Below are 7,569 nucleotides of genomic sequence, written 5' to 3'. Positions count from 1 at the left end.
TTTGGTATATTAACTGATATGGATTTCCAAATTTGCTTCATAACTCGGGTTGTATCATAAATCTTATCTGCAATCATAGTATCCTGCTTTACTGCAAAATCTCCCACAGCCCGAAGCATTTCCATGACGACACCATCATCTTACACAGTGTTTCTTTTCATCTTTCTCAGTGCATGTTTCCCTTGTATTCCTTACTTACTGGTCCTTGATCAGCATACTTAACGGCATCCACCTCCTCGGGTCTCTCATCCTCAAATAACTCTCGAACACGTATTCTTCCTATTTTCTTTTAAACATCCGCCAACACCATCACCGCCTCTTCATTCTTGGTTTATATTACTTTTTCCATTTTTCCAATTCCTGAGTTTAGTCGCTTCGGAAATCCTTACGTCATCTGTTATGGCCCGCCTTTAGAAGGCGAAACGATAATGTCTTTGCCTTCCTCTGTGTGTGTGTGTGTGTGTGTGTGTGTGTGTGTGTGTGTGTGTGTGTGCGCGTGTGTGTGTGTGTGTGTGTGTGTGTGTGTGTGTGTGTGTGTGTGTGTGTGTGTGTGTGTGTGTGTGTGTGTTCCCATTATATGTCAGGAACGGCTTGAGCTATCAACATGAAACCTTCAGGGTAACAAGATATGGCCACAATTTTGGCCGAGTTAGAAAATGGGCACATGAGGTCAAGGTCAAGGTCACCAAAATGACATATTAGGTCAGATCGAGGTTGGTATCAGAATCAAGCTTAGACTAAGATAACTTAGGCTATGTTAGGTCGAGCCTTGGATAAGAAACAAGACTGGTTAATTGTTGACTGTCATCATTTTTATGGCTTTTCGATAAAATCAGGCTACCCGATTCACTCTGATAAACATAAGAATAGTTGAGCCTGTAGTTCCGATATCGCTCACCATTCAGTGTGTGTGTGTGTGTGTGTGTGTGTGTGTGTGTGTGTGTGTGTGTGTGTGTGTGTGTACAAAACATTTTGTATTAAAGATCAAAGCACTACCAAACTACACCATACTATCTAAACATTATACTGCAGGAACTTTACTATTCATACTGTATCACACACACACACACACACACACACACACACACACACACACACAGAGAGAGAGAGAGAGAGAGAGAGAGAGAACAAAAGGAGAATTCCAGACTCATATACCGTTAAAGAAGTGCCAGGCGGTGCACCATAACCTTAACTCGCTTCGCAGCCTCCTTATGACCTAACCTAAACTAAACAAAACTTGCCTGTCACTTCCACCTCGACCTGTCAATAGCTTATCTTACCTAACTATGCCTCTGACATAACAATGATTCATCTCCTTTTTCCTTCCTGGCGTCTCTCTCATACTCTGTTCCTTCTCTTGCAGTCTTCATTTCTCCCACTGCCTCTTATCACTCACTCCCTCGCTTTACTCCCGCTCTCTGTCATTTCTCTCACTCCCTGTCATTTCTTTGACTTCCTCTTACCTCTCCCAAGCTATCTGATATCAATTACCTCTCCCATTCCTCAATTACCTCTCACATTGTTTACCATTCTTATCTCTTCTACTTGTTTTGATGACTCTCCCTCCTGTCTCATGTCTCTTTATTTCTCCCGTTTCCTTCTTGTCTGGCATTTTCTTCTGTCATAAAATTCCTTTTCCTCTCTTATCAGTGCTGTTAGATTAATTCTACTCACTTGTATCTTCAGAATTCCTCTATATCGTTTTCCACTACTTACCTACCTCCTCTCCTACGTTCTCGTCTGAAAATCCTCTCCCTCATCTCCCATTTCAAAATTCAGACACCCCCCCTCATCCATCCCAGTCATTACACTCCTCTCCTCCAACTTTGCGTGCTATTCACCCTTGTTTCTATCACTTCTCTTGCTCACTCTTTTTCTTCCTCTCACATATATCTTCTTTCATTGCTTTCCCGTTCTTGTCACGTCACTTTTTTTTCGTTTTTCTGCTATCACAGGAGCAGAGAGAGAGAGAGAGAGAGAGAGAGAATTAATACAGAACAAGAAAATCCGATTAACATAGGGAATAAGATGATGTGAGAGAGTGTGAATTTGTCACAGCGAGCATCCCATCCCACAACTCAACTCTCAGGAATGGAAGTCGGAAATAGAAAAACTTTTGGTTCAGCCGTCGCTCTTTCTCACACACACACACACACACACACACACACACACACACACACACACACACACACACACACACACACACACACACACACACACAAAAGTGCGCTCGGCATCCCTTCTGCTCTCAGAGCTCAGATCTTGTTATGGATTTGAAGCTGGCTTATGCAGGAATCGAAGAATGTATTTTTCTATGACTTTCTTTTACCATCAGAAAATAAAGACGTCTAGGATGCGAACTATGGTCTATTGACAAAAAGAAAAACATTCACTATCTGTGGCCACGGGAGCTGAAGTCTATGCCATGGTTTTTTCTCACTGGCTGGCTGACAGGAAGAAGGAGTTTTGTCGTTTTTCATAACTCTCATTTCCGATTAAGATGACTACAGAAGTACTTAGCAACAAATGACCTTTACTGTTTCGTAAGGGAACATTTAGAATGTAATTATGTTTTATCGACGAGAGAAACCTAGCCTATTTGTGGCCATGAGAGCTGAAATATGTGTCCCTAGCATTTGTCTCTTGAGTGGCTGATATTGAATATGAGTGTGTCTTCTCTGTCTGTCATAATCATTCATCTTTTGATATAAGGTGCTTTGGGTGTGTGCAGCCGCAAAAGCCGAAATCTAGGGCACGGGGCTTTGCCGAAAACTGGCTGACAGCAGGAGGAGATTTTGTTTTCTCTCACTCATTTTGCGAATATGAAGTAGAGAAGGTTGTCCATATTGAGTACTTTCTTTTATAGAGAAGAGGGCAAATACTCGTATTACCCCAGTGTAGCTGCGAGAACTGAATTCTTTGTCACTGGGCATCGTCACGCTTGACGAATAGAGGAAGCGCGATGATGTATTGTTCTGATTACACCCTCATTTATTTTTTTCGTGTCTCGTGTCAAAACATGAAAAAAAAAAAAAAAAAAGCTTCATATGTGATCTATCTTTGTCAACGGCCTCTAGAGCTGAAATTTGTTTCACGGCGCTTCGTCTAATTAATAAAAAGGCTGTTTTGCTTCTCACTGTCATTCTCACTTGTCAGAATATATACTCATATGTCCTGAAGAAGTGTTGTCCAGTATGTTATCTTTGCTGGGTAAGAAAGAATTCGTTTCCTGTATTCTTTTGATCTGAACACTGTTATTCTCTGCAACTTGCTTTTGGCAATGGAAGAATAGAGAATGATTGTCCAGAAAATTTATCCACAAAGGGACTACATTCTCTGTCTGAGGTCTCTGTAAAGGAAATATAAAAGGGCTCACTGTCACAAGGTGGCTTTTAAAAGAAAAGAAGGTTTGTGGTTTCCCTTTCGTTGCCACACTCTTTCATGAACAAACAGTAGACATGGGCTGTCCAGAATGCCAACTATATTTTGTTAAGAAAGAAACAATATTCACCGATACAGAAGGAGGTGCGTCACCGATATAGAAGGAGGTGCGTGGTTCTTTTCTCCCTGTCGGTCTCTTTTGTCTTTTCAGTTGAAGTATGGGTGGTGTGAAGCATAACATACCGCACCCGACGACAGTTATTTTAGTGCTGTTAAATACTGATTCAGTACTGCCATTTAGTGTCAGCAAACAATTAATGTCACAGCTAACCTTAATTTCAACTTGCCCTCTGAAACTCCTAAATAAAGTCTACGGTAATGGCGCAACTACTTTCACATTCAGGAACTCGCCCTATGAAACTCCCTGACCTTCCGTTTCATCTTTCAAACTTGAAGACATTACCTCCACAATGAAAGCAGTTCCTTTGGAGACAAGTGCCATCATATCAGAGAATTTCATGTAATTCCAATCACCCGTTTTTTCATAATGTTGGAAACAGACAAACTCGATCAAAAACAATGCCTCTCCGGACTCTGTCCGGCCGAGGTAGTTATAGAGATGAGAAATGTTCGGAGCCAATCTTGTATATTTCATGGGAGTGATGTCTGTATTTTTTTTTTTCTTTTTTTTTTTTTTTTGTCAGATTTGCCAACATAGAAAAGAGTGCACGGTTCCCCTCCATTTGTCACAGTATTGCAAGTAAAAAAAAATGAGAGAGAGAGAGAGAGAGAGAGATAGATAGATAGATAGATAGAGAGAGAGAGAGAGAGAGAGAGAGAGAACTGTTGTCCAGAATGTAGACTTTAGCAACTTGGAGAAAAAAATGTATTCCCTCTTTGTTGCTTGGAAAACTGCGATGCGTAATACCGTTCTTTCTCACTAGGCCGGTTGGAGGAGTAGGACTGTTTCTTTTCTTCACTCTTTCACATAAGTGTACGATAAAGAATGGTGCGAAGTGAGTCCTTGTTTGTAACTGTGACGGCGCAGCTGTTTTGGCGGACTCCATTTTCATGCATGTTTTTAACCGAGGAAAAACTTCAATAATACTTTAACTGCTTTGAATCGAAATAGGAACAGGCATATTGTGTGGTTCTGGAGCGAAATGATTCGATTCTGTTGCATATTGATTAAAGGTCAAGGTCACGAGTCAAGATCATAGTTCAAAGTATGGCATCATCTTATGAATGCTTGATCCAGTGTGGAACTAACCTGGCGCATACATTATGTGGGTAGAGAGACAGTAGTGATTAATTGTAGTGTTCATCGATCAAAGACGAAGGTCACTTGTAAAGGTCTAATTCGGGCGCTTCATTACTGTGCTCTCTGGGAGCTGTGACGCTCTAACAAGAGATTAATAATGCCAGTTGTGAATTAGCGGTTGCTATGGAGAGGATATAGGGCACGGAACTACCATATTTTACCACTGAGGTATAAAATATCAGATGTATAGCGACAAAAATCTCCAAGTTAAGGTGGACGAACTGTATCCATTGTAAAACTTTGATATTACTCTCGCTGCTTTTAACTCTGCCTATTATTGCGTAGTACAAACTGGAATTATCTACCTTACCCCATGTTCATTTAACCACGTGAATACTATTGCTTCTTTCATGGCCAGTGGGGCACATCTCATTGTTTTCACAACGAATATTACCCTTTCATAATATTACCCTCACCACTACTGAGCACACCTGACTTTACATATTCTTTGTTCACGTTAACATGGAGGAGATTTGCATTCTTTTGCAACTTGTTTCCCGCTACTCAGTGGCAGAATAGGGCAACTCTATGGCTCTACATCATTTCCACAGCACTGTTTTCGTATAGTATCACACGCCTGTGTTAATCTTTTGTTACAGCCCAGCGTTCAATAGGGAGAGATGACATTAGACCAAGTTAAACTGGAAGGGAGTGAATATAGTATACACGCTACTCACATAACCTTACTAGACCTAGCTTTATATAAAATGGTATACCATAATTTCATTTTAACAAAGTATAGCTCAGATTAGAGGAAAGTTAACTAAACATATTAAACCCAAACGAAAGCTGAACTAACAACCCAATACTTGCATAACCTGACCAAACTCGACTTAAGGACAACCCATTCAGCCAAGTACATCCTTGATATATTAATTTTGCTTACCTTTACTTGATTTAATTCAAATCAACAGAGATTTTTCAGACAGGGAGGGTTAGATATGGTCCTCAGTAACTTCATAGTATGAGAGATCCTTCCAAAGTTTGATATTATTGCGTGGTGGAGGTCTGTATCAATAATGTTATATGACAGAAGGAGTTGCCAAGATAATAACTTACTCCCTTATTTTCTGGTATTATAAATAGTATTATTCACCAAACATATTATGATAACAAGCATATGTTGACGAAGAAAGTTTCACTCGAGCAAGGTTTTGATCAAGCCCACTGGAAGAAAAATTTGTCTTCTAAAAAAATGGTCAACATCAAAAGGAGTTTTCGTACCAATACTGCCGACATTGTTTGCGTAACCCCTCATTCTGTCTTAGCCTGGTCTTCAGCCATAGTAAGCTTGGCATAGCTGAGCCTGACCTAACCTTAACCCAGTCATCTCAGTCAAACCACACCACTGAAAGACTTACTTCTTCACAGGCAGGGATCGACAGTTATGTTGATACTCAGGCATATAGCATTAAATAAATAAACAAATATATATATATATATATATATATATATATATATATATATATATATAGAGAGAGAGAGAGAGAGAGAGAGAGAGAGAGAGAGAGAGAGAGAGAGAGAGAGAGAGAGAGAGAGAGAGAGAGAGAGAAATAAATACATTTGTTGATAGACGTAAATATATGTACAGACAGATATTTCGACATACAACCAGGCACAGCCCGTACATATGCAGGGTGTCCAACAAGACGTTATTTTGAATTTAATTAAGAATAATAATGTAAGAACAATATGGAAAAAATCCTCAACCGTTGAGGAGCTACAATAACTGGCGGCCTTATGCGTGAATTTCGAAGGAGACCATTTCCACCAATCACGTCATCAGTAACTGTATCTTGGTAACGTCTGATAATTGGAATCCATGTTTTAATAAAGTATTATTATTATTATTTTTTGTCAGAGACATCCAAAGAATAACTTCCTGCAGTTTCTATATCTTTAATGGCAGCCTGAATAGAATGTTTAGCTGGCTGACAAGAAAAGAGATTTAATACTGAAAGGCCGTCTATTTTCTTATTGCCAAACAAACATTATTTCACACACACACACACACACACACACACACACACACACACACACACACACACACACACACACACACACACACACACACACACACACACACACACACACACACACACACACACACACACACACACACACTTATTTGAGACTGAGAGATGGGCTGAGATTTTACTTTCCTCTACTTCACGTCGCAGACGATATTTAGAAGCCGAGCGACCAACATTCTCCTCTTATCCTTGGAAATACAACCACGTCTAGTTAAGTTTATGCTTGTTAACCCCAAGATTAATTTATTCTGGATGAGAGATACTCCTCGAACTGAAACGCCCAAGAAGACTCACTAACATCATTACTACGAGGGACTTTCAAAAACTGAATAAAATCATCTGGTGCCAGAAAGAATAACAAATCATTTTTTATCAACGTTCAATCAAGATCACATTACATAGGTAAAGGGAGGACTCTCGTACGGAACAGGTTAGTGGAGTTTGTTTCTAATCCTTCACTACGATTTTCCTTCCAAGAAAAATAAAATTGTCTGATGTCAGCTGGAATATAATTTGAGAACTATCATGTTGAAGCCGCCCAGGAGTATGGTTGTGATATGCTGATGCTGATGATTATAAAGATGTTGATGGTGATGATGTTGATGATGGGCAGATGGGGGTGTGGGTGGGAGTGATGTTGGATGACTAGTTGGAGAGGATGGCTTAATAGCAATGGTGATGATGATGGTAATGGTGATTGTGGTGGGGATGTTGTGGAGACAGAGGACTTAGTGATGACAGTGATGATTTTGGGCAAATGCTACTGCTACTGCTGCTGCTGCTGATGATGATGATGTTGAAGATGATAACTGATTAGTTTTAATATGAAGATGG

This window comes from Coenobita brevimanus, chromosome 21, assembly GCF_032717465.1.
Source record: "Coenobita brevimanus isolate Jiangsu-jjx chromosome 21, ASM3271746v2, whole genome shotgun sequence".
In the NCBI taxonomy this organism is placed as follows: Eukaryota; Metazoa; Arthropoda; class Malacostraca; order Decapoda; family Coenobitidae; genus Coenobita; species Coenobita brevimanus.
This window is presented reverse-complemented; position numbering follows the sequence as displayed.